This window comes from Etheostoma cragini, chromosome 24 (assembly GCF_013103735.1).
Source record: "Etheostoma cragini isolate CJK2018 chromosome 24, CSU_Ecrag_1.0, whole genome shotgun sequence".
NCBI lineage: Eukaryota > Metazoa > Chordata > Actinopteri > Perciformes > Percidae > Etheostoma > Etheostoma cragini.
In genome coordinates, this window is record NC_048430.1 from 11,481,327 (window position 1) to 11,491,553 (window position 10,227).

Here is a 10,227-nt window from a genome sequence, read left to right on the forward strand (position 1 = left end):
TGTGTGTGTGTGTGTGTGTGTGTGTGTGTGTGTGTGTGTGTGTGTGTGTGTGTGTGTGTGTGAATAAAAGCCGGTGTGTTTGTACAGGCTCCCTGGTTAGCAGAGTCTTACTTTGTGTCTGTTGAGAAAGTGTAGGATGGTATGAGCGGCTTATGTCTGACTGAACACGTGTGTGCCTGCGTGGGTGGTTAGTGTGTATAGGGGCGATATGTGTGTGTGTCAGTGTGTGTGTGTGTGTCTTTGCACACAGATTACACTCGCGTGGGCGTTTTGGGCAAGGATGTGTGTGGGCGTAGTGAGCGTAGGCGGAGGTTATGTGACATACAGATAGAGACTGCAGTGTTCCAGCAGTGTGTTTATGTGTGTGAAAACTTTGCTGCAGAAACAGCTATAGGAGCCTGCAAATGTGCCAGCTTATAAATCCGCTGCCTTCACGCTCAGCGACTATACAACCTAGAGTCAAAAAAAAAAAATCACCTTTGTGAACAAACGTGGACACAAGAAAGTTGTATTTGGGTATTTTACGACGCTAAAAGTACTGTTTATTTCCATGGAGTTTGGTGACTTAACAAATGAAATTTTGCGGATGTTTATGTTTAATAAAAGGATGTTACTCTTTAACAGAAAGGTCGCCCTCCTTCTTTCCATAATGTTGTCAGTCAGTTGGAATCTTAATCGGAGTCCGTCAGTGGCAAAAGGAGCACTTTAGTGAAGGTAAATACAAGCTGGACAATCAACCAATAACTTCCAAAATTAGCTTGTTTCGAAGCCACCTCGCTTAATACTGGACCAATGTCAAAGATCGTTGTTGTCATCAGTCACTTAGACAAAAAAAAACATGAGAAAATAGGGTCCAGGTTGAAAAAAAACAGCAGTTACCCTTTAACTATAAATGCTCGGCATTCAATCAAGGTTTTTTCCCTCCACAAATAAGATAAAAAGACACTCTGAGTACAAATGTGCATCACCTGCTGTGCATTGAAAGTAGTGGGTTTCCCAAAAAAAACAATGCCAGGCGTCATTAATGTGGTGGAGTTTTTTTAACTGGTCTTACAATGCTGCATGTTGCACCTTTGAAGGCTTCAGTGGGAAGCCCTGTGGCTCCCCGCTGACAGGCCGTGGGCTGACCGTTGAGGGGATTTGCCGGTTTTGGGCCACGTACAGGGCCTCAGCGACCCCTCGCCGCCTACGCCATCCTCGCCCTGAGAGTGCTGCTGACGTCTGACATGTCTGATATCTCAGGCGGGGGCAGACGCTCCCTCCGCCACGACCACACATGCTGCAGTCAGAGAGAAACTAGGCCTTGGATGTGGTGCGTGACAAGAAGAACGCCTCGACTTTGAGCTTATCTGAAGGTGCGATTAATCTGCTTTTAAAGTGTATTAATTAGCAAGAGAAAGGTCACGAGTGACGATCAGATCGCCTTCAAAGCTCCCCGGCTCAAATGTGCTAAGATGTGACAAAAGATGAACCATAAAGAAGTGATGGTGGGGAATCCCTTGCAGGAGAGGAAGGAGACGTGAAGAAAAAGTGCTAGAAATGATGAAACAATGTGAGCTACAAGGGTGTGAGCAAAGTTGAGGCAGGCTTTGATGTGAAGCCACACATTTTTGCATGATTATTGCCGTTAAGTTTTTGATCTTGAGCCAGCAGGCACGGAAAAAACAACAGCAGCTTGGGATTAGTCTCCTTCCCCCCCCCACTCACACGCCTACCTTGCCAGCATAAGTCCCTGACTCAATTAGAAGAAGAAAAAAAACTCTGCAACTTAGGGCTCCTCACGCACAAGTACCCACATCGCCCTGCCCACGCCCCTGCAGCACATCAACCGGCATCGCTTTAAATCGCAGGGTACAATGAATGCACTGGGAATTTGCCTTGGCGACATTTATGCAGAGACAGCCTGCTATACACACTGATGAGACGGAGTGCCGAGACAACAGGGCCGAAACACACAGAGGGAGTAGAAGATTTACCAGCCTTTAATTAAATATCATGTATCCGTGGAGGTTACTGCCTGCATAGAGCGCCGCAAAAGCTGACTGGAAATGTGACACTTGATTGTCTTTGCAGTTATTATTATTAGTTTTTAGGGGGTGGGGATTTGACTGGATACAAATCCATTTCTTTTTACCCCCGAACTGCCCTTTAGAAGCATTCAAAAGTATTTTAATACACGTAGCTAACCTGACCCTGGCTCGGTAGCTTTACCTAGAGGTATTGAACCGTCGACGCTGCATGTGTGAAAACAAATCCCTCTCAAAATCCCTCTACCCTTTTTATTCCTGCTATTTTTACTTCTGCTATTTTGAACACGACAGCATCAAACCCTGTAGCCTGGCTCATTTTTTATTCAGTACTACATTTGGGTTTGCGGTATATTACCGATCCAATCAGCGAACAGAGGGAGTGGCTGATGGCGCTGACGTTGAGTTGTAGTTCTGTAATGGCGGCGGAGAAAGATGCGAGCCGAATATCAAGAAGCTAAAGCCCGAGCGAAAACAATCTTAGCTGAGTTCTGTTGGGGGCCATCTTGTTGTGGCCCTCCTTCCCACGGAGTTTGACAAAAGTTAGATTTTCCAGCTCGCTGCGTTAGCGGTGAAGGAGTTAGCTAAGCTAAGGCTAACGCTAGCGATGCTAAGCCAGCGTCACGACCAAACGTTAGCGATTGGTTATGGCGGATCCAGAGCAGCTCTGGGCAGAGCCAATAGTTTTAAACTTCAATAGAGGACCCGCCTTCAAGGAAGTTAACACTTGTAAATGGAGAGAGGCCAGACTCTCTAGACTAATGAAATGGACCAGAGTCTGGTAGGACCAGGCTAATGGACCAGAGGCTGGTAGGACCAGGCTAATGGACCAGAGTCTGGTAGGACCAGGTGACAGCCTTTGTTGTGTTTTATGCTAACTTGTAGCAGCAGTGGATGAACTTGGTTGAGTAGGTTTATTTTTTTTTAATATTAAAGAAGTATCTCGTTAGCATCTCGCAGGCTACTTGTCGCAAATTGACGCATGCGATAAACTCAAATGTTGTTCAGTTTGTACATTAAAGGCCTTTAATTTGAATTTGACAAATGAGTTTGCACGTCCAATCAAATTGCGTGTCTTTCTCTCACTGACATTCCATTGGTTGAGCCGAAGATCCTCTGAACGCTGGATGTGGATGAACAATTATGTTTGTTCAATTCATTAAAAAAATTATTTTGCTAACATAAGATATTAACACAGCTAAAATGAAAGAGATAAGTTCTGTTAGGGCACTCATGTACGTAAGCTCACTTAAATAAATAAAAATAATCATAATCTGTGTTCACGTTCACGTCTTCCATTGGAATCAATAGTCTCCATATAGTCTCGCTAGTGTCCTGAAGAGGCCTGGCGGAGCCCACGCGACACAGATAACGGAAACTACTCTGAGTTGGGGCGTCTCGGTTCTAAACCGGCTCTGGTTTTGCGTGATCCCTCCTTCAGCAGGAAGTAGATCACACTATGAAAGCTCAGTGACTTTAAAGTTCACCAAAGTGTCAGCTGAAAGCTTTCAGATGTAAAGTGCAGCTCTCCTGTAGTGTTGGCCCCAGCAGGCTGCGGGGGCCGGAGGAGGGCCCAGGCGGGGCCGGACCGGGCCGGCCTGCTGGGCTACCGGCCGCCCACAGAGAGGCCTGGCTGGGTGGGCGTCATCTATGGAGCGATTGATCCAAGCCAGGACAAAAAGTCTCCCTGTTGTCCCACTCGACCAGCAGCAGAAGACAAAAAGTGCTCAGAGTCACTGCAACGTATACTCTTGTACTACACCACTACTACTGCTTAAAATACTCAACATTACTGCTGCTACTGCACTACTGCTCATTTTTATATTAATACTAGGACTTCTATAAGTGTACTTCATCTCAACATCTTAAATCTACTAGTATTGGTGGGACATTTGCACCCAGCAAAAAAAAACGCCACATCCAATATTAAAGGAAGATAACCGTTAACAATACAGTAACGTGGGCTATTTAAATATGATCAGTTTCTGAAATGTTTTTTGGTGCTGGTTTTCGTCCCTTTTCCCGACATTCTTGGTATATTTGACATTTAAGCATGTCAATAAACAACACTTCTCGCCCTTGATTGGATTCTCTTTTTCCAATGTCGCCCTCAGAGAAGTTGAATTTGACACTATTGACTTACAAAAAAGTAAAGTAAGCATCTAAATCTACACTGTGCATGTTTTTAGAGCGGCTGTGAGATAAGCTCTGTAAGCCTTCTTCATGAAACCAGCTCCTACAAAATGAATGATTTTTCCCACAAAACACAGAAAGGTCTCGTCGGACAGGTGCTTCCGAGGGATCAGGAACTATTTTTCTTAGGTCTGTTTTAGGCCATAATTTCTGTCGGTTATGTATACATGACCCCCCTTAAATCACTAGATAGAAGTCAAAATGGACCAGAAACACAAGATAGCAAAAGCTACTAAAATAGGATGCAAGCTGAAATAAACTAGAATATTATATATGTTTAAAGTACCCATATAATGCTCATTTACAGGTTCATAATTGTATTCTAAGGTTGTACCAGAATAGGTTTGTATAATATATGGTATATGGTGTGTGTTGAGCTCTCTGTTTTAGCTACAGAGTGAGGCGTCGCACTTCTACTCAATCTTTGTTGGGAGTTGCACATGCGGAGAAACTAGGTACTGTGCAGTAGCTACTAGCTAGAAGCTAGCGTTGCTAGCGGTTAGCCACTTCGATCTGCGTTTGGAAGCACCAGAGACACAAAATAACACCCCAAATCCAAGAAAAAGTGATTCTTTCGTAAAATGGGCACTTTAAGTGTTTCATTAATAGCAGAGTAAAAGCCTTTACAACGCGGTTTGTGGAACACAAAATACATCAATATAATGTACCTAATATGTTCATATTAGCAGTCATGGATAAAATATACAATCCTACTTTTTCCCAGATGCAGTCCGTCCCCTCACCAGTTGTTGGAGGATGCAGATGTTGATGCAAATGGGAAAATTAGATTTTTTTCAGTAATTGGTCAGGTAAGTGACACTCGGTAGTGCTGTATCCACTGTTTTCTCATCTCATGGTAATTATCATCATAATCCATCATTAACCACATCATGGACCTTCCACTACTGCACGCAGCCTCTCATTGATTTTTAATGGTTAATTATGCACGTCCATTATAAGCACACTGTCTCTGCTCTCCAATCTGCATTGTGAGGGTGTAAATGATACAAGCACTGCCCTGAAAAATTAATACATTCTTAGTACTGTGAAGAGGATTCTGTTTTTCTGTCCCTCCCGTCTTTTCCTGATCAGTTGAAGGTTTGATATATAAAGTAAAAAGCAGCTAAACTAATCTGGTGGCAACTAAACGCTGGTAATATTCCTTGCTTTTTGTTATGACAAAATCGTGTTTGGCTGGTTTGGAAAGCACCAACTATTGTGACCGGTGGATGAAAATGTTAATTTCCTCCCTTGATAATGATGCATGTTGTCTCCAAATGTGATTATACAAACAGAATGGTGTGTAACACGCTTGTAATGTGCTTAAGATGTTTTAAAAATGCATTACCATGTCTGCACGCTGTGGAATGTAAAAGACCCTAAAGGAAACCTTTAAGGTTTTTTTCAGATTAAAACCACAGGGGGACCCGTGACGGTTCCCTGAGGAACCCCAGGATTAAGGATTTACTGTTAAATCAAGAAAATTGTAACATTTAAAAGCTCTTGTGGGATTGTTTTTCTGATGAAGAGAAGATTCTTAGTCGTGTTTTGTTATTACAGGACGGAATAAACATCCATCTGTCACATTTTGCAATAATAATAATAATACATTTAAACAACACAGGAGCAAAACAATTGTTGTCCTTAAAATATTTTGACTGATATTGAAAAAAAACTGTCCCTACAAGGGTAGGCTGTTAATTGTTTCGTAATTACTGAAAAAAAAAATTAAATGATCAAAAAAATATTATCCATCTATGTGTTGATATAAATGAAATTGATTTTGAGTGAAAAGGGCATATGATATTGTTTCATGGTTTCACATCAATTGCAGGCCCCTGAATTAAGTAATCAATATAATATTGTATCATGATAAAACTTGTGATTTACAAATATGTGCAGACACAACTTCAACTACTTCCGAGGTATGTGGAAAAGGAAAACCAATCTGAAGAGGTCAGTTTAACAAAGTAAACATCCTATTTAATCTTGATGGCATTACTGATGTTTCTATGATGTATCTCAATGCTGTTTCTTTTTTTAATTAATTTTATCTTAGCTTTTACTATTTTTAAGACACATTTCTAAGAATGATTGCCAATCTCATATAAATCTTAATAACCTCCCTTCTCTAAACATCTGTTTAGCCCTCTTAGTTTCATTTTATTTATTCAATGGTCAGTTTTCGGTACTTTAAAGTTGCCCCATCTGCTATTTTCAATATAACAATTGTGTGTATATATGATATGTGTGTGTGTTTCTTCTGTCAAAGCACTCTCTAAACTAATAGTTTTGAATGGGGCTATACAAATTAAGTTGTCATTATGATTACTAGTAATTGCCACGTCATGTTATAAGGGGTTTTGTTTTTAATGTTGACTTATTGTGTTTGTGAGCAACTAGCTTTACTCCCTCAGGTTAACTGGAACATTTTGGGTGGCTTGCAAAAAAAGTAAAAAACCTTAAATTACTTCAACAATAGTTTAGGATTGCTTGACCCACAGCAAAGTCTCAGGAAGTAACTTGTTTTGGTGAAATATGTACTTTCAAAAGTAGTTTTAGTTGTCAACAGAAAACTCTGAGCTGTCTGGATTTACCCTGCGGAGATCTGAGGACCAGGTAACCATAGTCCTCAGATATCCTCCAGTGGTTAGAACGCCAACACAGAGACAGAGGAGGGTAATTTTCAGTGGCAACGGAGCAATCCCAGAAGTGGAACGTCGTGGATATGGACAAGTATTAAAACCTTTTAATACCTGAACAGCCTCTGACGTGCAGTGGATCCAAACCCTTCCCCTCCGTTGGGTCCAGTTGCAGCCATGGATATGATGAACCACTTGAATGCCGAGCCGTCGTCTCAACCCCTCCCTGCATTGAATTAAACATCAGTTAATTAAATAAGCCAGGACTCTTCAACGTCTTTTAGGCCAGGGACCACTTAGCTGAAAGAGAGACTGAGTAGGGACCCCCTACTGCATCTATTGTATACAACTGAGTTGCATATTAAACTGGGCAGAATGGATGAAAAGACATTTTTCACGCATCATGTTTAATGTTACACGTACATCTAGGAGGTACGGGACTCCTTACGCTTAACTGTATGGTTACCATAGTCACCTTTAGGAATCTTCAACATGTACATTTCTTTCCCCCAAATAGTCCAATTTATCTTTGCTAATTAAAATTTTGCATTCATTTAAATGTATATTTCCAGACTTATTTTAATTTTTAAAATAAGAAACATTCTTTTTTTAAACATAATTTGGCGCCAGCCTCCCCTGAGGATGCCCTACAGGTCCTGGACCCCCTTATTGAAGATCTCCAAAATAAGCAAATCAAACGAGGTCAGTGTCCAGTAAAACAGTCCTGTGCTGTATGTGGACAGGTAGCATCGCAGCGCCCCGACTTCACTGTGTGAACAGCGGCGAGGCTGTTCGAACACAGCCACCGGGGTGATGCCGGAGCAACCATGACAGCTGTCGGCTCTCGTATGTCTCTTAGTCTGCTGCAGCCGCTGCACACTGCAGCGCTCAGCCTGCTCTGCACACGCTCCTGTGAAACCAAACAGCAGATAATGTTAGGGGTTGGGGGCAAATCTCCAATCAATACCATACCCTACAGCTTTATTATCAGTTCACACAAAAATTAATTTTGCATTCCTGGAAATAAAAATAAAGTTACACACACCCCTTGGATCCAGATCTTGTTTTCAATTCTGTTTATAGTATAATTCATAACAAGAGATATCTTGAGACACTTTACAGATAGAGCAGGTCTAGACCGCGCTATAATTCACAGATAGAGCTGGTCTAGACCGCTCTATAATGTACAGATGGAGCAGGTCTAGACCGCTCTATAATATATAGATGGAGCAGGTCTAGACCGCTCTATAATTTACAGATGGAGCAGGTCTAGACCACTCTATAATTTACAGATGGAGCAGGTCTAGACCACTCTATAATTTACAGATAGAGCAGAATGTTAACATTCTGAATGTTAACAAAAAGGAGATAATTATGGACTAATTGTTACAGGCCTAGTGTTTGAGCCTTTGAATGCTGTTTGAAAAATAAAAATGGTTAATCATAAAAAAGGCAAACATTTCTCAATCCAAAAAGAGAGTAAGAGTCATGTTAGCATGCTGCCAATAACATGACTCGCTGTGGTCTTTAGTCTGACTCAGACTTGACTCAGGTGGTCCTGAACGCAGCGCGGCCATAAGGCCTAACCGAGGTTTCTGGTTTTCTTTTTCTCATCTTCAACCCGTGAGCAGCTCTGTTGTCTGCTCAGTTCCACGCTCCCATTCAGTCATTTAGCTTGGTGGTCTCCTGCAGTTCACCTCGCAGGTTTCCTTTTCAAGTCAACACTGAAGCAGCTAGTTTCACTTCCTTATAAACACAGAAAGACCCAAAAACATGATGTGGGGCTTCAGCTCAGCATGTTGGTGTTATTTATTGAAGGTACTACTTTACCACAAAAATATACTTAGAGAGATGAAAAAGAATGTACATGTATGTCGTGAAGAATAAAATGTACAACCTACATCCTGTACAAAGTATATATATATAACAAAATAAAACATGTATAAAATTAAATATGAAGTGACCAGTGTGCAATATTTCTGTAGCTAGTACAAGTACTGTGTGTTGTTTTAAAGTGGCAGGTGAATGTAGTGCCATAGAGTAAAAGTAGAAAGTGGTGAAAAGAAAATACCTCAACATTTGTACAGTACTGGAGTAAATGTACTTAGTAAATGTTACATTTCATCAAGGAGTCCACCTCATCATGCTGGGTTCTATTGGGTGCATTTGGGTCGAAAGCCCAAGACGGAACCAAGGAGGTGAAGCTACCGATCCCCGCTCCGTACTTTGGTCCGTATGGGGACTCAAACCAGAGACCCTCCGGTTTCCAACCCAAGTCCCTACGGACTGAGCTACTGCCCATTGTTTTCACTTCATTCTGTACTTGTGATACTTGCTTTTAGTTGCTTAGCTGTTTTAGCAGCAGAGGTTAAGAGAGACATGTTGTTGTAGGCGGGGACCAGGTGGGTTGTTAAAAGTGTCCCTGATGTCTCCAGAGAGTCCAGGAAACAGGCATCATCACCTTGATCCAAGTCGCCTCCTCGGGGCGCCTGGCTCGCCTCTTTATCACGGCACGGTGAGAAGAAACGAGCTAAAAATAGCTGCAGGTTGTATCTGGGCAGCAGTCGGCTGAGAGCAACTAATTGGACTAATCGTCATGGTTTTATTTGATCGATGGTAAATAGATTTAAAAAATGGGTTCTGTGGCGGGAGACTATATTGTGATCATGCTATTTTTCAAAACATTTGCTCCAGATTTGGATCCTTTGAATGTACAGATGTAGGGGGAGGTTGTGGATAAACACAACTAACGTCAGTTTTGGTGTTTCGGTTCAAAGGACGTGAAACCGCAGGAGAGAAAAGAAGCATGTCAAGAAAGGAAAAAACAGGATGCGAAGAAGCTGAGACGGTGGAAAATAACCCTAATATCTTATTTTTACATAAGTGCAAACAGTTTACACTTTTAAGCCTGATAAACTGTTGATACTATTTATAGACAAAATAAATAAAAAATTATGGGTATTTTTGACTTTCTTCCAACTGATTAGATTAGAAAAAGACCACTTGTCCACTTGGGGGGGGAGTGGGGACAGCTGATGTGTCTTCAATCAAAGTATGAGGTACTAATACGAAGTATGTGGTAATAAGGTCACCAGTATGCAAAACATCAACTATTTAGTGGGAGAAGAGGGCTGTGAACTATGTGTGTGTTTGTGTGTGTGTGGTTGTGGGGAGGTTATGTGTGTGGGGGGTGATCGTGTATTTGTAGGGTTTTGTGTGTGTGTGTGTGTGTACATGTCTTAATACCCCACATTTAGTGGCCTCTGGTACATTCTAATGCCACTGTTCCATCATATACATAATATTCACTGATCTTAATTATTGTCTATTTTAAGGACTTTTCCTCCCTATATCTTTGTATAGAT

At 41.6% G+C, this 10,227-nt stretch overlaps 1 long non-coding RNA gene across 1 annotated transcript; it reads right to left on the reverse strand.

The window, feature by feature from the left end:
- Nucleotides 1–610: 610 nt before the first annotated feature.
- LOC117939557 lies at nt 611–7,752 on the reverse strand. Its single transcript, XR_004655608.1, has 3 exons — nt 7,741–7,752; nt 1,277–1,279; nt 611–744 (listed from the first exon to the last, which is right to left on the reverse strand). It is a non-coding gene; the product is annotated as an uncharacterized LOC117939557 (long non-coding RNA).
- Between the last annotated feature and the right edge of the window lie 2,475 nt (nt 7,753–10,227).